Consider the following 22,019-nt stretch of genomic DNA (forward strand, 5'->3'; position numbering starts at 1 on the left):
GTATTCAGTGGGCCCTTGTGTTTGTGAGTCCTGGATTTAGGGGAGAAATCAGGGCTGAAGAGAGGTTTGGGGGTCTTTGAGACCGAGGGTCGGAGTGGCCAGTGAGCAGGGCTGGCCTGGGGTCCCACGAGGAGAACAGGGGACCCTGAAGGAGCACCAGTAAGGCAGGGAAACATCTTGATTGTGGAATCCTGGCAGGAGGGGAGCAGGCAGCCTGAAGAGGTTGGAGCAGCCCAGGGGTGGCAGAAGGTGCTGCCCCAGTGGTGGTCGTGGGGGTAGACGTGAAGGGCAGTTTTGGGGGAGCAATGTGAGGAGCCCAGGAGGTCCCAGCTGGTGTCAGACTATGGTAAATAAAGTTAAAGGCGGCAAGGGGAGGGGCCTGGAGATTCTGAGGCCTGGAAGTCGCCTAGAGAAGTGGGGGTGGGCGGCAGTAGCCAGTCCTGCAGGTGAGACTTTCTGGCCAGAGTGGGAGGAGCTGATGGGAGGCGCCTGTGCGCATGTGCAGTTTTGCTGTGCGTGTACTTGAACCTGCAAGGATGTGGTCAAAGCAGGACCTTGGGGGGTGGGGTGGGTAGACAGAGAGGAGCCTGTCAGTGGGGGGCTCAGAGATGGGTGTGCTGCACAGGGGCTTCGGGGTCCTCATCCCCATGTGGCTGCCCCCACCTGACCTCCTGCCTGGGTGCCCACGTCTCCTGGAAGGGGCAGCATCACACTTGGTACATCTCACCTGTGTTTTCAGACACACGGAAAGGTAAAATGAGAGAGGTGTTCCTGTTGGAGACGAGGCCCTTTCTACTGTGCTCTGTGGGCAACTCTCAGCCAGAGTGACAGGCTGGCTCACTGTCTGCCCAGAGCCGTCTCTAGCAGCCAGAGCTGACCTGGGGCACAAGGGACATCCAGCACCTCCGCGTCTCAGCATCCCCGGGGCAGGAGCCAGCCATTGGCTTAGCCCAGGGCCCTGGCTGTGCTGCCTGAGGGCTCAAGTCTGCCCTTTCTGTCCCTGCCTTGGTGCCCTCCTGGCTTGATCCTCATGTGGATGTTGCCCCATCTGGGGTCTCACATAGGGGATGGCAGTGGGGCTGCACTCAAGCACCCCGGTGACCTCCTGGTGTCACGGGGTCTCTACTGGAGGTTGACATGAGATAACGTGTGGGAAGGGCCGTGTCCCTGTGTGGGAATTCGGGGAATGTGGTGCCGTCTCTGCTCGCCAGCAGGCCCTTGAGATGCTCACCCGGGGCGGCTCCGAGGCTCCAGGCCCCTTGGTGTTGTTGGAACATTCCAGCAGTGCTGTGGGGGGTGGGGTGGGGGTGGGCAGAGAGGAGAGTGGACAGAGTGTGAGAGGTGGCATCTCCTCTGAGTTCTGCTTGTCCGGCTTCTTTGTGACGGTGCCCTTGGGCAGTCAGGACGGCCCGCACTGTTCCCTTCAGGCAGTCAGGACAACTCCCACTGGTCCCACCATGGCCCAGCTACAGGTGTGATTCTAGCACCTGCATCTGTGTTCCCTGCCAAGGCCGTGGTCAGTGACAAGGGATCAGTGGCAGCCATGATCCGGGTCAGGACCCCACGCGGAGGGCTGACGGTGTGACAAGCCGTGGCTGGAGAAGGACGTGCTGTAGAGATGCCGATGCAGGGGTGCCTGGGTGCGTCTGGCCGGAAGGGCCGTGCCACACCTGCCAAGCCTGCGTTCCTGGCAGCAGAGCCCCTTCTGTGCAAGTCCACAGCCTGAATTTAATCGGTTCTCTCGGGTTTTTAAAAAGTTGTGTAAAGACACCTAACATAAAACCATTTTAACCACTTTGAACAAATTCAGTGGCGTTTAGTAAGTCCATCACCTCTGCCTGCTTCTGAAACAATTTGGGAAGAAAAACCTGAGCCCCCGAGCAGTTGTGGCTCCTCCATGCAGCCCCTGACGGCAGCAGACTGTGCCATCTCTACGGAGTCACCCTGTGTAGACATTGCCTGGAACGGAATGTACAATATGTGGTCTTTTGTGGTAGCTTCTTTCACTTAGCGTGATGTTTCTGAAGTTCATCCATTTTGTAACATGTATCAGAACTTCATTCCTTTTTTCCTCCAGTTTTTATTACCATGGTGAAGTACACGTAAATTCACTATCTTAACTATTTTTAAGTATACAGTTTGTTGATATTAACTAAATTCACATTGTTGTGCAACCATCCCCACCATCATCTCCAGAACTTTCTCATTTTCCCAAACCGAAGCTCTGTCCCCATGAAACTCTCCCCACCCGGCCCACAACCCCTGGCCCCCACCCTCCCACTCTCTGTTTCTATGATTTTGACGCCAGGGACCTCCTAGAAGTGGGATCACACAGGATTTTTTTCTTTTGTGTCTGGCTTGTTTCATTCAGCATCATGTCCTCAGGGTTTATTTGTGCTGGAGCAGGTGTTAGATTCTCCTCACTTTTTAATGCTGAGACATATTCCGTTGTATGGACAGACTGCAGTCTGTTTATCTGTCATCTGATCATGGACAGCTGGGTTACTTCGTGTTTTAGCTACTCTGAATAATGCTGCTATGAACACAGGTGTGCAAATATCTCCTTGAAACTCTGCTCTCAGTTCTTTTGGGTATATATGCGCAAATGGAATTCCTAGGTTGGAGGATGAAATGGTTGGATGGCATCACTGATGCAATGGACATGAGTTGGAACAAACTCTGGGAGATGGTGAAGGACAGAGAAGCCTGGCATGCTCTACTCCACAGGGTCGCAAAGAATCGGACATGACTTAGCGACTGAACAACAGCAATGCTGGCTCTGTTTGTAATTTCCCGAGCAACTGCTGTGCTGTTGTCTCCGGTGGCAGCACCGCCTTCCGTCCCACCGGTAGTGTGCGCAGTGGCTCTCCTCGCCCCCTGCGTTCACCAGTGCTCATCTCCTGTTTCTGACACTGGTCTCTCTGGGCTGTGCGGGATCTTCGTTGCTGCCCTTGCAACCTTCCTTGTGCAACATGGGATCTCTCGTTATAATTGGGGTGTGCAAACCCTTTGCTGCGGCCTGTGGGATCCAGTTCCCTGACGGGAGATGGAATCTGGGCCTCCCGCGTTGGGATCGTGAAGTCTAAGCCACTGGACCACCAGCGTAGTTCCTCCCTGGTGCTGCTTGTTTTCTATTTTGTTGATGGTACCCTTCCTGACGGATGTTAGGTGGTGTCTCATTGTGGTTTTGATTTTTGTTCCCGTGATGGTCAGTGATGTTCAGCATCTTTTTAGTTCTTGTTGGCCATTTCTTTGGAGAAATGTCTACTCAAGTTTTTCACCCACTTTGAACTGGGTTGTTTTGTTGTTGAGTTTTAGAAGTTCTCTACCTACTCAGCATATCAGATACACCAATTTGCAAGTATTTTCTCATATTCTGAGGTTTTTTTCCTACTTCGTTTGTGGTGACAAAATTATAAAATTTTCATGAACTCCAATTTGTTTCTTCTTTTGTTGCATGTTTTGCTGTTGTTCAGTCGATAAGTTGTGCTGGACTCTTTGCAACCCTGTGGACTGAGGCACACCAGGCTTCCCTGTCCTTCACTATCTCCCAGAGTTTGCTCAAACTCATGTCCATTGAATCGGTGATGCTATCCAACCATCTCATTCTCTTTCACCCCCCTTCTCCTCCGGCCCTCAATCTTTCCCAGCATCAGGGTCTTTGCTAATGAGTCAGTTCTTTGCATCAGATGGCCAAAGTACTGGAGCTTTAGCTTCAGTCCTTCCAATGAACATTTAGTGTTGATTTCCTTGAGTTTTGACTGATTTGATCTCCTTGCTGTCCAAGGGACTCTCAAGAGTCTTCCCCAACACCACAGTTCAAAAGTGTCAATTTTTTGGTGCTCAGCTTTCTTTATGGTCCATCTCTCACATCCGTGCATGACTACTGGAAAACCAGAGCTTTGACTATATGGACCTTGGTCAGTAAAGAGATTGTCTCTGTTTTTTAATATGCTGTCTAGGTTTTTCACAGCTTTCCTTCCAAGAAATCATTGCCAAATCCCCTGTGGGGAGGCTTTGGTCCTTTGTTTTCGTCTTAGGGTCTTTGGTACTTTCTGAGTTGACTTTTGCACATGATGTTGGATAAAGCTCTGGCTTTGTTCTGTTACATGTGTATGTCCAGTTTTCTCAGCACCGTTTGTTGAAGACTGTCCTTTCCCCATTGAATGGTCCTGGCACCCTTGTTGGAAATCATTTGACCAAACTTGTGAGGTTCATTTCTGGGCTTTCTGTTCTGGCCCATATGTCTTGTCTGTATGCAGCACCGCAGTTTAGATCACTGTAGCTTTGCAGTAATGTTTGAAACCAGAGAGTGTGCATCTTCCAGCTTTGTTCTTTTTCAAGAGTGTTTTGGCTATTCTCGATCCCTTGTGATACCATATGAATTTTAGGACGTTTTTCTGCAAAAAAATTGGAATTTTGGTAGGGAATACACTGACTCTTTAGATTACTGTGAGTAGTATTGGGACTTCCTTGGTGGCTCAGACTGTAAAGAATCCACCTGCAATGCACCACCCCACCTGAGTAAGGAAGATCCTCTGGAGGAGGAAATGGCAACCCACTCCAGTATTCTGCCTAGAGAACCCCAAAGACAAAGAATCCCAAAGAATCCCAGGACAAAGGAGCCTGGCAGGTTATAGTCCATGAGGTCACAAAGAGTGGGACATGACTGAGCGACTAACACTTTTTTGATGTCTCAACAATATTAAATCTTCTGGTCCATAGACATGAGATCTCTTTTTGCTTATTTTTGTCATTTAATGTCTTTCAGCACTGTCTTATAGTTTTCAGTGTACAAGTCTATCACCTCCTTGTTAGATAATATTGTGAAGTATTTTATTCTTTTTTAAAAATTATTTTTGGCTGTGCTGGGTCTTCATTGCTGCATGGGCTTTTCTCTAGTTGTGACAAGCTGTTAAGCTGTTTTGGTGAATTTGTTTATTAGTTCTAACATTGTTTGGAATTTTAGGGTTTTCTATATTACCTGTGAAGAGAGGTAATTTTACTTTTCAGTTGATAATGCTTTTTATCTCTTTTACTTGCCTAATTGCTCTGGTTAGAACCTCTAGTACTTTGTTGAATAGAATGGTGATACTGGGCATCCCTGTCTTGTTCTTGGAGGAAGAGCTTTCAGCCTTTCTCCATTGAGTGTGGTGTTTCCTGTGGGTTTTTTGCGTATAGTTTTTCTTGTGTTGAGGTGGTTTCCTCCTGTGTATAAGAAGTGTTTATGGTCTTCCTCCCTGGTTTATGGCAGGGAGGTCCTGAAACCCTTGGAATCTCCTGAGTGATAGGTGTGTCTTGTCATTCATTAGCAGTGGATTCTGGGTAGGGCCCCTGATAGCCTCAGGATGGGGCTGGTCACTGGAAACACCCAGAGATTAGAGGGTTGGAACCTGACCTCCAGGGAGAGGCAGGGGGCAGGATGAACTAATCTCCAATGGCCAGTGATTTAATCTATCATGCCTCTGTGATGAAGCCTCCATAAAACCCCAAAAGGATGGGGTGCCGAGGCTCTCTAGTTGGTGAACACATGGAGATTTGCGGGGAGTGACTCCTGGAGAGCCTCACACTTCCCTGGTGCATCTTGCTTCTGCCTGTTCCTAAATTAATCTGAGTTCTGTGCTGTGCCCTAGCAAATTAATCTGAGGAGGGGGTTGTGAGCCTGTAGCCTGTGGGTCAAACCTAGACAGCATATTAAAAAGCAGAGATGTTGCTTTGCTGACAAAGGTTCATCTTGTCAAAGGTATGGTTTTTCCAGTTGTTATGTATGTATGTGAGAGTAAAACCATAAAGAAAGCTGAGCACCAAAGAATTGATGCTTGTCAACTGTAGTGAAGACTCTTGAGAGGCCCTCGGACTGCAAGGAGATCAAACCAGTCAGTCCTACAGGAAATAAGTCCTGAGTATTCATTGGAAGGACCGATGCTGAAGCTCCAATACTTTGGCCACCGGATGCGAAGAACTGACTCATTGGAAAAGACCCCAACGCTGGGAAAGATTGAAGGCAGGAGGAGAAGGGGACGACAGAGGATGAGATGGTTGGATGGCATCACCAACTCGATGGACTTGAGTTTGAGCAAGCTCTGGGAGTTGGTGATGGACAGGGAAACCTGGTGTGCTGCAGTCCATAGGGTCGCAAAGAGTTGGACACAACTGAGTGACTGAATTGAACTGATCTGTGGGTCAGAAGCCCAGGCATTAGCCTGGACTGGCGGTTGGTGTCTGCAGTTGGGTTGGAGGGCAGTCTTGTAGAACTGAGCCCTTAACGTATGGGGTCGGCCACTGCCTGCAGGTAGATGGTGTCAGAATTGGTAGTATGAGTAAAAACCAGATCAGGTACCTGCTGTGCCTAGTTTGTTGAATATTTTTATCATGAAAGGATTTTCAGCTTGTCAAGTGCCTTTTCTGCATCAATTGAAATTATCATTTTTTTCCCTTTGTTCTATTAATGTGGTTTGTCGCATTGATTGTTCATCTTTTTATTCCAGGAATAAATCTGACTTGGTCATGGTGTATAGTTCTTTTAATATGCTGCTGGGTTTGGTTTGCTAGTATTTTGTTGAGGATTTTTCATAAGGCATGTTGGTCCTTGGTCTTCTTTTTCTTGTAGTGTCTTTGTCCGACTCTAGCATTAGGGTAAATCCACCTTCTGGAATAAGTTAGGAAGTGTTCCTTGCTCTTAAGTTTTTTGGAAGAGGAAGATTGGTGTTAGTTCTTCTTTAAATGTTTGGTAGAATTCACCAACATAGCTCTCAGGTCCAGGACTGTCCTTTGTCAGGAGATTATTATTATTTTTAAATTACTGATTCACTTTACTAGTTATTTGTTCTTATTCAGTTGCTCAGTTGTGTCCAGATCTTTGCAACCCCATGGACTGCAGCACACCAGGCTTCCTTTTCCTTCAGTCTCCTGGAGTTTGCTCAAACTCCTCCTGTCCATTGAGTCAATGATGGCATCTAACCATCTCATCCTCTGTCACCCCCTTCTCTTCCTACCCTCAATCTTTCTCAGCATCAGGGTCTTTTCCAATGAGTCGGCCCGGCAACTAACCTAACTGGTTACAGGTCTATTCAGATTGTCTGTTTCTTAATGACTTAATCTTGGTAGGTCCTATGTTTCTAGGAAACACAGAATTTGTGCATTTCATCTCAGTTATCCAGTTTGTTGGTATACAATTGTTTACAGCGCTCCCTTACAGTCCTTTTTATTTCTGTGAAATCACGAGTAATGTTCCCGTTTTCATTTCTGATTTTAGTAATTTGATCCTTTCTTTTTTCTGGGGCATCACTGGTTAAGCCTGCACTTCCACTGTGTGGGCTTCCCAGGTGGCTCAGAGGCTAAAGCATCTGCCTGCAATGCAGGAGGCCTGGGTTTGATCCCTTGGTCAGGAAGATCCCCTGGAGAAGGAAATGGCAACCCACTCCAGTATTCTTGCCTGGAGAATCCCATGGACGGAGGAGCCTGGTGGGCTACAGTCCACCGGGTCGCAAAGAGTCAGACACGACTTCACTTTCACTTTTTTTCCATCTAGCTGAAAGGTGATCAGTTTTGTTGATCTTTTCAGCAAAAATGGTTTCACTGATTTTCCTTTGTTTTTCTATTCTGTTTTGTTTATCTCTGCTCTGGTCTTTATTATTTCCTTCTGCTAACTGGGAGATGGTGAAGGACAGAGAAGCCTGGCGCGCTGCAGTCTATGGGGTTGCAAAGAGTCAGACACAACTTAGCCACTGAACAACAACAAAGTTTCGGATCTTAAGGTGTATAGTTAGACTGTTGATTTAAGATCTTTCTTGCTTTTAAAAGAAAGGGTTTATAGCTGTCAATTTCCCACTTAGCTTTGCTTTCTCTGTATCCTTTGGGTTTTGGTATGCTGTGTTTTTGTTTGTCTCTGAGTATTTTCTTATTTCCCTTGTAATTTCTTCTTTGATCCACTGGTTGTTTGAATGTGTTGTTCAATTTCCACACATTTGTGATTTTTCCAGGTTTCTTTCCTGTTGTTAATTTCTAACTTGATTCTGCTGTGGTCAGAGATTATAGTTTGTATGATATCTGTCCTTTAAAACTTGATTGAGACTTACTGTGTGGCCTGACATGGTCTGTTCTGGAGATGTCCCTTTGTACCCGAGGACGTGTGCTGCTCTTGGGGGTGGTTCTGTGTGTGTGTCCATCACGTCTCCTTGGCTTCTTATGTTGTTCAAGCCCTTGGTCTCATTGTTTGTTTCCAGTCTGACTGCACCGTCATTGCTTCTTATGGCTGAGTAGTATTCCGCTGGGTGTTTTGTTATATCTTACGTATCCATTCACTCACTGATGGACATTTGGGTTGTTTCTGCATCTCGGGTATTGTGGACATTCATGCAGAGATTATAGGTTTTTGAAACAGTGGATTGGTAATTTTGTTCTGGCCACAGCACAAAGAATTTTTCGAGTCTGTGTGTGTAGAAGCATCATAAGAATAAACTGTCAGCAGAGCCCATGAGGTGCCCACTTTAAAGGGGTCTGGCTCCCGCCCAGTTCCTGGGTGAATAGAGCCCTGTATTGCCTGGGGGCTACAGGCAATGGAGGTGAACAGGCCAGTGGCTCAGCCAGAGAGCCGTGCTCCCTGGTGTGGCAGCTAGGGGCTTGGTGGCTCCCTGCCACCAAGTGGAAGCACGTTTCTAGGGCTTTTGGGTTGGGCGCCTGACAGGATAAGGGGGTCTTAGTGGTTGGTGGGCTGGGTCTTTGTGGGGAGAGGTGAGCTTGCTGGTGACATCCCTGGGCCAGGCAGAACCCCTGGCCAGTAGTGGCTCTGGGTGGCTTGTTGGAGCCCAGGAATGACGTGGCAGTGCAGGGGCCTGAGGGGGCCACCTGCTGGCTCTGGGCAGGGGTGGCTGCAGCACAGAGGGGCTTTGTGACCTCATGGTCCCCAGCAGGCTTATGTCAGCCCCTCTGTGCATTGTCCGTCCTGCGCTGGTGGGTGGGGGGGCTCCTCTGTTGTGTGGGTCATCCTGCCTCTGTTCACATGGAGACGTTCATGTTTGATTTTTGTGTTAAGTATGGTCAGATCTGTTTAACATTTTCACATTGCCTGTGCTGGTCACTTGTGCACAGACTGTGGGTCCTCCAGCAGGGAGCAGGCCCAGCAGGGGATAAGCATGGCTGAGGCCTTCAGCCCTGCTTCCAAGGACACTGGGGTCCTGCTGCCCACTGCCCCCTTGGCCCCTCTGATGGCTGCTGTCCTTATCATCCGGCCACACTCCCCACAATGTGACTGGAGCCCCATCGGCCACTTCTGCCAGCCCTGGGGCCTCTTTCTAGGGACCTGACTCCAGCCTAGGGGTGGAGTGGAGTGGCCTCCCTTGGTAGGTATGGGCTGCATGTGTGCGGCTGGGAATCAGGCAAGTGCCCAGGTGGCAGCCAGGGCTCCACCAGTGAGCAGATGATGGACCCACTGTTATCCATAAAATGGGGTCATGGGGCTGTGAATCAGACACGGTTGTGAGAGCGCTAACACCTCTGTGGAGGGAGCGGTCATTCAGTGTGTCTTGAAAGACAGCTGGGGGCACTTACAAAGCAGAATAGATATAGTAAAGAAGCCCTTTCTGTCAACTTGAGGATTTCCCTGGGGGTAGTGAGCGTTGGCCCCAGGAAGGCTTCCTGGAGGAGGAGTCGTGCCAGAGGCCCTGTCACATGGACACTGCTAGCACTCAGGTGACCCCCTGGGAAGGGGTACAGAAAGGAAACCTTCTCAGTCCTTAATGGTCTCAGAGAAAAGCTGAACCTGGGGGTGTGTGGCACGGCAGCCTGTCTTAAAGCCGGGGGTGTCCCTCGAGGCCATGGGAACCAGGCACTGGCACCCTGACTGCTTCATGTCCTTGGCCCCACCCTGTCCATGCGCTCAAGTGAGGAGGTGTCCCTGGATGGCGGGTGGACTGGCTGGTGTAGGACGGCCCTTCTCCAGCCTGCTCCCTGGAGGCAGGCAGCCCTGCAGAGGACCCTGCTTGTCACCCGGGTGGCTGGCCTGTGGGACTGGTGCCCAGGGCAAGGAGACTGTACCTGGTCAGACCCTGAGGAGCCAGGACCCTGTCCATCCCTACCCCTCTGGTCCGGAGGTGCAGTCTGAGGGGGTCAGGGGCTGTTTGATACATGGCTTTGCCCGCAGCTGTGCCCCTGCCAGCCCCCGTGGCCCAGGACTGAGCTGGGCTTTCTGGCCTGTCAGGAGTCCTGGCCTTTGGAGCTTTTGAAGCCCTCTAGCCCCTCATCAGTGAGGTTGGGGAGGTGACAGGCTTGCCCCTGCTGTCCCTGCATCTGGGCCCCAAGCCATTCCTTTTTCTACTCCAGCCACAAGGAAGCTTTCACAACCCAAGGTGTTAAAGAAGGTACATGCCAGTCAGCCTCTGGAGGGGGAGCTGAAGGGACATTCAATTCGGCTCACCTGGACAGGTTCCTCCAGAAGCCCGGAGGAGTGGTGACCATGGAGTGGCGCCAGGTTGGGGCTAGTGGGGTCAGCCACAGGCTGCAGGAGCCATAGTGGGGTGCAGAGGAAGGGGTGGCCTTGCCAGGGGCTGTGGAGGAGGATGGAGCTTGTGCTAGGGCCCACCCTTCTCCCTCACATCCCCGCCCGGTGGGCCCAGAACTGCTGTCTGTCTCTTTATTGGCTCTGAAGCTTTGTGTGCTTCCCAGTCATGCTGGATACCCACCCAGGAGCAGAGCTGTGCAGGAGAGGCCGTGCTGAGGCGCATCTCCCATGGCCACAACCCACCCAGACAAGCAGGGGCAGTTCTGTGGACTCAGGCGTGTTTGTAAGACCACAAAAGGGGTTGCTTCTGTGCTGTTAGGGCCAGACCCCGGCTCTGGGCAGGCGGGGGTGGCTTTCTGTGCCTCAGCTCCCCCTGCTGTGGAAAGGATCTGGAGTGACCACCCCCTCGGACGCCATGTGAGCAATAAGAGAGCTAGAAGGGCTCCGAGAACGGGCTGGTGCCTGGTGAGATCAGCTCTCTGCCTCCCCTGCCCCCGCTGGTGGGTTAGGGGGAGCAAGTTGCCCTGCCATTGTGTGCTCAAGGCCACCCAGCATCCTCAGATGAGAGGACAAGAGCCAGACCCAGCCTGAGTGAGGGGCTCAGGGGGCACTCAGAGTGGGGGGTCAAGCTGGCAGGGCTGGACTAGTTACCACTGAATCCTTCCAAGGTAACAGACGCTTGTTATTCCCTGGTATTTATATGTGTGTGTATTGCTTTATTAAAAGCCCAGTTTCATTCAGCTTTGTCTCAGGTTATCTGTAACCTAGAAAAGCTACTTTTCTATCTAAAATGGACTGCCATTAAAATGAACAGTCCCCCAGTTTAGCCTGGGTTTTCTAGAGCTCTGCAAAGCTGCACGTTTGGAATGACTGGAGGAGAGTGGGCTGAAAGGTGGTAACTGATGTCCAGCTCAACTTACTTGGGTTTGCCTGTTGGACTCAGGGTAGATGCGTTTCCCACTGAAGCCCCCAGTAGAGGTGGTGGGTCTGTGATTTTGTGGTTTGATAGCCTGAGGGTGATGCAGACCTTTCCAGTAGAGGTCCAGTAATGAATATGTTGGGCCCTCACGTGTCATGTCATGTGAAATTGGCCACCATGCAGAAACGGGGGATGAATGGGGAACAGGGCTGTGCCCTCACGAGGTGTCATCAATGGACAGTTTCTTGTGTCTTCTGGGAACCTTCTGTTCCACTGGTTCTTCCAAAGTCACATGAGTTTCAGACGCCATCACTTGACGACTCAACTCTCCCAGGTGACTTTAGGCCAGAGTGAGGGAAGGAGCTGGGTTTCGAACCCAGAGCTTTGGTCAGATTCTGTGTTGGGAACACAGAGAAGTGTAGACTCCTGAGCTGGCCACCTGCCTAGAACCCATTGCAGAAGGGTTGCTCCCCTTCCCAGCCCTGGTGTTGCCTGGAGGTTAGGGGGAGAAGCTTCACAGACCTCTTGGGCTCCCAGCGTGGAGCCTGGATGCACAGGTCAGCTCAGGCAGTTGGGGGTCTAGGCAGGGTCGGCATAGGCTTCTGGGGGTCCAGGGAGGTCGGCTGAGTCCCCTCGTGATTTTGGAATTGGAAGGAGAAGCTGGCAAGGACCAGATGTCACGTGGGGGAGCCCAGAGTGACTGTCGGGGCCCAGAGGTCTGCTCTGGCCGTAGCCGGCACAACAAAGGCCACCTGCTGGGGCCCACCTCTTGCCTGAGGCTGGAGTGGGTGTGACTCCAGGCTGGTCACCCCAGTGCTCGTCTCTCTGGGACCTTGGTTCCCTCATCTCTGCCCTTCCTGCTCCCCCCACCCCCACCCCTCAGAGCAGCAGCAGCACCCAGACACCTCCCGACCCTGGTCCCGTTCACCTCACTGGCCAGAACCAGGCCTCCCTCTTGCCCTCCTCCCAGCTCTGGCACCCGGGAGCTCGGGACCTGTGAGCATTTGTGTTGGACCCATTCTTGGCCTTTGCAGAGCCAGGTCAGAGGTCACCCACAATCCGGGGCTACTGTCACTCGGCCAGCGAGCCTGGCGTGTGACAGGCTGGGGCCCCACTGGGTCTGTTCCCCACAGACGCCGCTTCTGGGAGGCTCAGAGGCCGAGCCGCTGCCCCGGCTCCTGAGGTCCGTCTCCACGCAGAGACGCTGTGCTCCCGTGACGTCAGCTCCTCGGCATCCAGGCCATGTTTTAGTCGGTGCCTCAGCTGCCGGCTCCAGCTTCCCCGGGGAGCCGGGTACCACCCGGGCCTGGAGACATGAGGAGGCAGGGATGTGAGAGGCGGGGGTCGGGCCGGCCAGCCTTCCTTTAAATATCCATCTGCCCTGGTGTGTGAACCCCTCCGCCTATTGTCAGGGCCCACGGGGAGCAGAGGGCAGCGTCCGCGCGTTCACGGAAGGAGGATGCCTTCTTTCACGCCCACCGCTCCGTAGAGCATAAAGAATCTGCCGAGGAGGCAGGAGAAGAAAGCCCGGTGAGTAACGTGCATCGCCCGGCGGCGTGCAGGCAGCGGTTGTGTCCGGACGCAGCCTCCCCGCTGCATGGATGCTCCAGACATGGGCGCGCTGGTGCTGCTGGCCCGGGCAGGGATGTGGCTGCTGCAGCTCCAAGCTGAGCCGCGGGGGGAGCAGCACTGTGGGGTGACAGGTTTTAGAAAAACAAGCCCCAGGAGAGCCTGCCCAGCGAGGGATGCGGCTGATGCGGGGGCGGGGGAGGAAAGGTGCCCCTGAGATGGACGGTGTGTGCCCGAGGCCTGGCGGCTGGTTGGCTCCGGAGCAGCCTCGTTTTCATCCGACACCCTCGCCCGGGGGCCCTGCTCACTCGCTCCTGGGAGTCCTGCTGCTGGGCTCCTCCATGGAGGGCCTGGGCGCAAGTGTGCATGTGCGTTGCCTGCTCTGCGCTCCGCGTCGCTGCCGCCCGAGTGTGGGCAGCTACCGAGATGGGGCCGCCCAGGCTGGCCGTGGCCGGCACCTGTTTCCCCGCCCTGAGCCCTGTCCACAGAGTAGCTGCGCTCCCGCGGCCCTGGCAGTCCCGTGGACAGCGGGTCGTGTCAGTGTGGCTCTTCCACCCGGCCCTGGGCTGTTGGCAGCGAGTGCGGCTGGGTCTCGGCTTCTTCGTCCTGACATGGTGGGAGGTACACGCGGATGCTGGGGCTGCGAGTCGCTGGTGGGGACAGGGGGATGTGGGTGCTCTTCTGACGTCCATTTTGCAAGATGTTTTTGCAAAAAACAAAAGAAGCAGGAGGCAGCCCCCCACTAGGCCGGCGGGGAGCAGGTCCCCCCATGTGGACAGTGCTGGGGTGACAGGAGGCTGTTCAGGCAGGGCCGCCCCTCCCCCAGAAGCAGGACCCTTGAAATCTGGCCGCTCTGCAGCCAGTCCAGGGTGTGGGGGTGACTCGGATAAATCATAGAATTTGGGATGCACTGGAGGGGTGCATGGCAGGGGAGATGGAGCGGGAGTTGCTCGCATGTGTGTGGCCACGGAGCAGAAATTAGCTGTGTCATAGTTTCTCTGGGCCGTCTCGGCCTGTTCCCATTCATGATCACGCGCCGTCTGTGCAGAGCTGGTGGGACCCTTGGTACAGGCAGGCTGCCCGGGGGCTCAGGACGTGGCCTTGGGGCCCAATGCCTCGGCTGGGTCTAGTCAAAGCCATGAATGGGGGACCGGTTGGAAGAGTGAGCCCGCCAGAACCGCAGCCATCCTGTCTGCGTTGGCACTGCCAGGTGGGGTTGTAGTGGGGCCCACCTGTATCCGTGTCCTGGTCCCATCTGTGTGGCTTTCTCACTCCTGTCTCCACTGCGTCAGCCACCGATAGACCGCCTTCACAGAGTTGAGAGCCGCTGACACTTACGTAAGGAGCGTGAGCTGTGTAACCTACCTGACTTTACCTCCAGGCTGCCTGCTGTTCAGTCGGTCACACGGAGCAGCGAGGAGCCCTCCTGGGCAGATGCCACCCTCAGGCCCCCTCCCTGGGCGCTGGCCTGGGGCCCCACAGAGACAGCCTGCTTCAGAAGATCCCCATCTTCCTGTCTTGTCCCTTTCCACATTTGTGCAGTGAGTTTGGGGGATGTGTCTATGCCCTAGAATGAAGCGGGGCCCACGGCAGTCCGTCCGTTGTGAGGTCTGTCCTTCTCAGTGCTCCAGCTGGCAGGTGCCTGGCTCAGGCCCCAAGCCCCACTGAGCATCCTAAGGCCCGGGGGCACCTGTCTCCTGCTGCTGTGGGGCGGCCCAGGGTGAGGGGACTGTCCTAAGTGCTGCCCTTGGAGCCAAGGCCTGGTGACGCCAGTCCTTGGAGGACAGACCCTCCTTCCAGGTGTCGTGTCACTGTGTCTACAGCCAAGAACAGAGATCAGTTCCTTTCTGTATTTCCTTGCCTAGATCTTGGGAATGGCACGTTTGGGGTGAGGGACCAGTAGGTCTGGCCCCCCCCCCTTAGTAGATGCCTCGTGCTGCTGGGCCTCTGCTTCTGGGGGGCAAGCAGCACTTGGGGCCACAGCTCCAGAAGGGTCAGATGTGTGTTTCATGCTGGGGTGGGGGTGGGGCCCCAGGCAGGCTTTCTGACCATAAAAGCTGGCTGTTCTGTGCAAAGGGCAGGAACAGCTTTGTCTAAGATCAGCCACCTGAACCGGCTACTCATCCAGCTTTCGAGTTGTTTTGGTCCCCAAATCATGGCTGTTATCTTTCACTCAGGAGGTGGCACTGCAGAATCCCCGCCATGCATGTGGACGTGGCGGTTTATTTTTAGGATCATCCTAAAATGTGGAGTAGGCCACCTTGTTCATTCTGCCTGGGCCCAGTCGGGTTCCACACCCCCTCATCCCCAGCCCCAGTTGCTGAACCACGAGCCTGCAAGTCTCCGTTTCCTCCAAGAGGCCCCCGATCAGGAGGGGTGAGGATCCAGGTTGACGACTAACCAGCCTTCTTGGAGATTATCTCAGAGGCTGTGATCTGATGGCCATGGAGGCTGCTTCATCTTCATTTTACTCCATGATGGTTTATGGGGTGAACAAGAGATTGTGCACGGGATGCTGGGGCTGGGGGGACCCTGAATTTGTGTTTTACTGTTTAATTTGGTAGTTATGTGTGTGGTCTTTTTAAAGGTTGCTCTTTTTCATGTGCTTTCTCTGGGAAGTTGAAGAGTTGATTTGCAGCAGCAAGGAGTGTCTCTGTGTGTGGGCACCCTGAGGGGAACTGCAGTCAGCACCCCAGGGCTGCCCTGGTCACCTGCCCCATGGCCCTCCTGCCCTGTGCCTTGGTTTCTTTTTCTTTGACATGGGATTGTCAGGAGGCTGGAACGAGGTCATGTCAAACAGGGTGGACATCTCGTCCTGGTCGGGACGTGCTCGTGTGTACGGTTTGTGTGATGTATTGTTTTCACATCTTGAATTTAAATTTGAGTTTTATGTATTTCTGTTTTAAGGTGCTGAATAGTCCATGTGGCTTAAAGAGAGAAAACTGGTATCACTGCCTCTTCCCCACCCTTGGCACATGTTTCTGCATTTCTGAATCTTGCATTTCCGTCAGAGGTGTTTCTTGTTCTGTCATGTCTCTGGACGCGGCAGTGCAGCACTCCTTCCCTCTGCTCCCAGTGGGATTGTTTAGTCACTGACTGTTTATGTCTACGTGACATAAACATTCACGTAGATCGTTCATGGGGCTTCCCTCGTGGCTCAGTGGTAAAGAATTTGCCTGCCAATGCAGGAGATACAGGTTCAGTCCCTGGGTCAGGAAGATCCCCTGCAGACGGATTTGGAAACCCACTCCGGAATTCTTGCCTGGGAAATCCCAGTGACAGAGGAGCCTGGCAGGCTACAGTCCATGGCATTGCAAAAGAGATAGACATAATTTAGTGACTAAACATAATTCAGTGACTAAACAACAACTTAATGCACAAGTAAATGTTTAAGAGCCACCAGCGTCATATTTCCTGTCTTGCACAGCTTGTAGTTTCTCTTGCTGTTGATACTTGTCTTGATTTTCTTCCTTAGAATTTTCTAGAAGTCCTGCCTGAAATATTCCCACAATCTTCTCAGTACATGGGCAACACTCCTGGGCACCCCCAGGCCCCACAGAGCATACCCAGGACCTCTCTTTGCTTTCATCCCTGAATCTCCCACTGCTCTGCTTTATCTGCCTCTTTCATCCCTGGTCCATCCTCCATCCTGTGATTTGGGAAAATGACCTGACCTTTCTGGGCCTTGTCCCCTGTCCTCTTTCTTGGCCTGGTCTCCGGTTAAGATGTTCTCCAGATACGTTCTGAGAAAGGGGTCTGGAGGGAAAGGAGAGTAAGTCTTTTGATACCTGGAGTGGATGTGCGTTTACCTGAGTAGAACACTTGGTGATAGTTTAGCTGGGTATGGAAGCCTATGTTAGAATCACCCCCATTGGCACATTGAAGGGACTGACCATGGCCCACTGGTTTCTGGTCTGATCATGAAGTCAGAGGCCAGTTTGATTGTTGTGGGATCTTTTTTCTGCTGAAGGTTTCTAGGATCTTTCGTTTCCTATATCCTCAAGTTTCATGACAACGTGACTCGATGAGAGGTGCTTTGTTTCCTGTGCTGGAACTTTCAGCATGGACGCGCCAGGCATTCCTGGTGGGACACTTCTGTTCAGTTATTCCTTTGACGGTTCACTCCCCTCTGGTACCCTTTTCTAGAATGCCCACCAGTGGTTTGTTGGAACTCTTGGACTGGTTCTATGATTTTCTGTTTTCCACTTCTGTTTTATTTTCTAGGTGATACCTTTAATTTTTCTCATCCAAACCATCTATTAAGTGTGTTGTCTTATCCTTATTTTTTAAGAGTTCTGTTTTGTTCTCTGAAGATTCATTCCTGGAATAGACTGTTCTGCCCTTGTTTCAGAGCTGGACAATCGTAGTGTTGCTTTGAGGTTATTAATTGTGGCGAGAGGCGCCGTCATACACAGTGAGTCACTGAGCACTTTGATGGCTTTAAGGCTTCACACACATGAACGCTTTAGTCCTCACGATCCTCTCTGGGCACCTGCTGCTGTTGTCTGTGTTCTGTGGAGAGAATGCCACCCACGGCACAGAGAGGTCAGATCATTTTCCCAAATCACACAGCTGTGCCTGGCAGAGCTGGGATTCATCTTCCGCAGGCTGGGTCCAAGTCTAGGCTCTCTGCTGAGAGTTTGGCTCCCACTCAGACCCTCTTAAATGGAGTGTGATTGTGAGCTCAAGTCCCCACTACTTCGAGGACCTACTTCGTGAATGAGACACTGGCACCCATAGCCAGTGGGAGCAGAGGGGGGTGGGTGAAAGAGGAGCTGGTGTCTTCATTCTAAACATGTTCTTCATCCCTTCCCATGGTTCCATGTCCACCTAGGTTCTTTTTCGCAGCTTATTTTGCCGGGAGGTTTCCATCGGCCCCTGTGACCCACGATCACCAGCCCATAGGGATGGCCAGTTTGGTATCCCCACTGGGCTACTCCCAGGAGGCTGGGGTCTCATACTGTGTGACCAGGCTGCCACCATCCCCCTGGGTCAGGCCCTCATTCCATCTGCTGCCCAGGTGAGGATGGGGGTCTTCTCCTTAGAGTCTAGGAGTCTCCGAGTCAGGCCTCAGGGGCTCCTCCCTGTCTCGTCTCCTGTGACCTCAGTTGGGGGGCTGCCTTCCGGGGTCCCACATGGTGTCATCACCCACCTCCTCTTTGCTGTGATGGGTTTATCGGTGTTTCTTTTCCTTTGACTGTGGTCTTGGAGGGAACATAGTAAGTGACTGTGTTCCTGCTGCTGTTTGCCTGGACACCTTCTATTAATAGATGGTTAAAACTGTGCAGAAGAACCTTGGCTGGTCAGGCCATCATGGGTGAACGTGGGTGGGTGTGGATGTTGGGAATCAGTGCGTCCTAGGGCCCAAGTGCCCATGGGACAAGGACTGGTGCTGCCAGAGGGGTGAGGGTGAGCAGGGGAGCCCCAGCGGCTGGGGACAGCAGAGCTGGCGCACTGTGGCTCTTCCCAGCCCAGCTCTGTGTGTGGGTTGATAGACACCATGTTTCAGAGCAGGCTTGGGTTTAGGGCGGGTCAGGGTGGTCCCGCAGCACCACCAGTGTGTGTGCCAGTCATGGCCGCTGATCCCGTGTTGGCCCGTTTCCATGGGCTCCTGTCCCACCTCACCCGGTGTCCTCATTTCCCACCCAGGCCCCCGTGTGACGTCAGTCGTCATGTGTGCTTGGGCTCCTCTGGCTGCGACAGGCCCCAGACCCCCTTGTATCTGTGACCTTGGCCTGTGAAGGAGGTCTGGCCAGATGTCCGTCAGGTGCCCTGCTGCTGGGCTTTGTCTGATGTTTTTCTCATGCTTAGACTGGGGCAGGGCCTCCAGAGGAACCGCAGGACCACCACCCTGCTCAGCACATTGCACCAGGCCCTGCTCTCTCGCCCGTGCTCACGGCACCAGGTGACGTGGCCTTGCACCCCTGGCTGAGGTGTCTCTGCCAGGGGTCCCCTTGTAAAGCCCCTCTTTCCCTTTCTCACCCTGTTTTCTGAGGAAGGTAGCCAGCCCAGCCCACCTTGAGGGGAGGGGGTATCCACGTGGATTATCTGGACTTTTCTACTCAAGGTGTTTGATGTCACGCCATTTCCTTCTTTATGTTGGTCTGGACTCTCAGATGGTAATTTCATGCTCCTATTTTGTTTCTTGTCCACATTATTCCAACTTTGGCCACTGGGAGCTTGTGATGGGCCTGGGGAGCAAAAGGGCCAGACCCTGGCCAGTAGGGTGATGCTGGGTGCTCAGTGGTGGGTGGTAGGCCTGGAGCCCCCATGGTGGGGCAAGGCAGGGGGCTCTCCGACCCCCACAGGCAGGGACACAGACTTCCCTTCAGTCCCATCATCCGGGAGAGGTGGCCAGGGCTAGAGGGTGTGGAGGGCAGCACAGCTACGGCTGTGGACACGGGGTTTTCCCAGGGAGCACGGTCAGTTCTCTGCCACCCGTCCTCCTGTTAAGTGGTGGTGGTGACAGGCTGATCTGGCCGTCACAACTCCAGGCGAGTCCCCAGGTCAGACGCTGCAGTGCTGCCCCAGGAGAGCCCAGGCATATTCTGGCTGCTCTCCTGACCGACCTGAGCCGGAGTGGCTGCATGTGGCTCCCTTCAACCCTGGCTGCCTCCCCCACCTCCATCTCTGGTGTTGTCTGGGGAGGGAACCCTGAGTGGGTGGGGAGCTGGGGCTGCCGAGCAGTCATCCAGGATCAACCAGGCAGGGGCACCTTTCCACTGGTGCCGTGTGTCCCTTGGCTGGTGTGAGGTGAGTTTGCAGGAGACTCGGGGTAGCTGACTAAGCATCAGTGACTGTTTTGCCCTGGAGGCGGCTGAGCACTTGGAACGTGTAAGCTTGCTCTCCCATGTCGCTCCTGCCCATTTCCCTGGTGCAAATGCTGCTGCTGCGGCCGACCTGGAGCTGCCCGGTGACCTGACTGCAGGCAGGAGATGCACAGTCATCAGAGAAGGTCAGAGGGCGACTCGGACACCGGGTCTCAGCTGGTTGATCCCCACAGCTCAGAAATGCCACTTCCCCAGGCTGCCCCCTTCAGAGCCGTACCCATTGCTATTCAAAGTCGATGGGCGAGCCTAGTGGTGGGTGGCTCCCTGGAGCAGCCCTGAGGACGTGGGCAGGGGCAGAGCGGCTGCACGGTGACAGGACTGATTGAAGCCGTGGTGAGGGTTGTCACACTGCAGAGACCAGCTTTAAACACCCCGTTCCCAGGTTTGCGTTCCACGTGTTGCTCTCCTGAAAGCACTGAGTCTCAGAACAGACCGTGTGGACCACGTACTCCTCCTCCTCTTGCCACACTGTGCTGTTTATCACACTTTTTCCAAATCCTTTGTTGTCTGGAGCAGCCTTTCCAAGCCGGTGCCACCCACTCCGTGGTCCTGCTTCTAGCACTGGTGTCCCAGGTCCATGGAATGAGGGGAGGTCTGGGATGGAGGCTGAGGGTGTGTGTCTGCTGCACGTGGTGTGGGCCTCTGTGGGAGGGTTGTTGTTGTTGGGGCACTCATGTAGCCAGTTTCTCTTGCCGTCACTCCCTTTCCTGGTGGTGGTGTGGTTTAGTGGCTCAGTGTGTTCTACTCTTTCGCAAGCCCATGGACTGTATAGCTCCCAGGCTCCTCTGTTCATGGGATTTCCCGGGCAAGAATACTGGAGTGGGTTGCCATTTCCTCCTCCAGGGATCTTTCCTGACCCAGGATCGAACCCATGTCTCCTGCATTGACAGGCAGATTTCTTATTGCATTGTATCCATGTGGACTGGGATTTTTCTGAATCGTGAGTTTATTAAAATTCATTTTTATCATTCCTTTTGGGGCTCCAATTTGCTGCATTTGGCTGGCAGGGCCTGCAGAAGCGGTTTCTGCCGATGTGGGGCACGTCCCCCCAGCATTTAAGGGGGTCCCCACTTTCTGGCACAGTTGCTTCTGGGACTAGCAGGCACGGTCCTTGTCCAGCCTGGAGTTGCTCCGGGGACCTGGCCTCCTTGGGGTGGAGGGGACTTTTGGAGGCAGGTCTGGGCTCTGTGTGCCCCTCACACCCAGGAGTGGGGCCTAGGCTTATGCTCTGACCCTCGAGCTCCCACCTGGACTGGAGCTGCCCTGCCTCCAGACGCCTGCCTCAGGCCTCCTGGGCTCCTCAGCCCCAGTCCACTGCATCAGGACACGTGTGCCCTGCCTACGTGCCAACATGCCTCCCTTGCAGCCTTGGTCCTTGGACTCTGCTACCCTGACATGGGTTCAGTTCAAGTGTGGCTCCTGGGGGGTCACCTGGGCCCCATGGCCCCCTGGGTGTTGTCAATGCAATGGTCAGCTGGGTTTATTTCTTTCTGTCTGCACTCACTTTTAGGGTATGTCCCCATCTTTGTTTGTTTATTGAGGAATTCTGTGATATTACATGAATTGAATCAAAAATAAAAACTCTGCACAAAGATTCCTAATCATGTACCTTCAGCCCATGTGCAGCCAATTTCATTCATCTTTTGTGCTTATTCTTCCTGTGTTTCTTTTTGGAAAAATAGGGGTGTGTGTGTGTGTGTCTTGTGATGGTGGTGGTTTAGTCACTAAGTCGTGTCTGACTCTTTAGACCCCATGGACTGTAGCCCTCCAGGCTCCTCTGTCCATGGGATTCTCCAGGCAGGAATCCTGGGGTGGGTTGCCTTTTCCTTCTCCAGGAGGAAATGTGTGTTTTGTTCACCCTTTTCTGCTGCATGAAGAGTAGCCTGGTACATGTGCATGTGTTTGCTTGTACTTTCTGCACTTGTCTGCTTTTACACATGTATGTGCATTTGTATTTAGTATGAGAAGTAAAGCTAAATGATAACTTTTAAAATACAAACAGCATTCCAAAATCTTGAAAAATCACCTTAATTACACTCATCATTAAATATCTGCTTGGCATGATCCTATAATACATTTCTTTAATTTTCTTCTCAAATGACAGTTTTGCAATGTTTCCTGTAGAGAAACCTCAAAGATAATTACCTCAGTCTTTCCCATTGTATACGGTTTCCCTTGTGGCTCAGACAGTAAAGAATCCGCC

General features: G+C 53.0%; 1 protein-coding gene across 2 annotated transcripts in view; it reads left to right on the top strand.

Moving 5' to 3' along the window:
• Positions 1 to 22,019, top strand: part of PRKCZ (protein kinase C zeta) — a 100,012-nt gene that overhangs the window by 6,699 nt on the left and 71,294 nt on the right. The window lies entirely within an intron of this gene.

This window comes from Bos mutus, chromosome 16 (genome assembly GCF_027580195.1).
Source record: "Bos mutus isolate GX-2022 chromosome 16, NWIPB_WYAK_1.1, whole genome shotgun sequence".
Lineage (NCBI taxonomy): Eukaryota > Metazoa > Chordata > Mammalia > Artiodactyla > Bovidae > Bos > Bos mutus.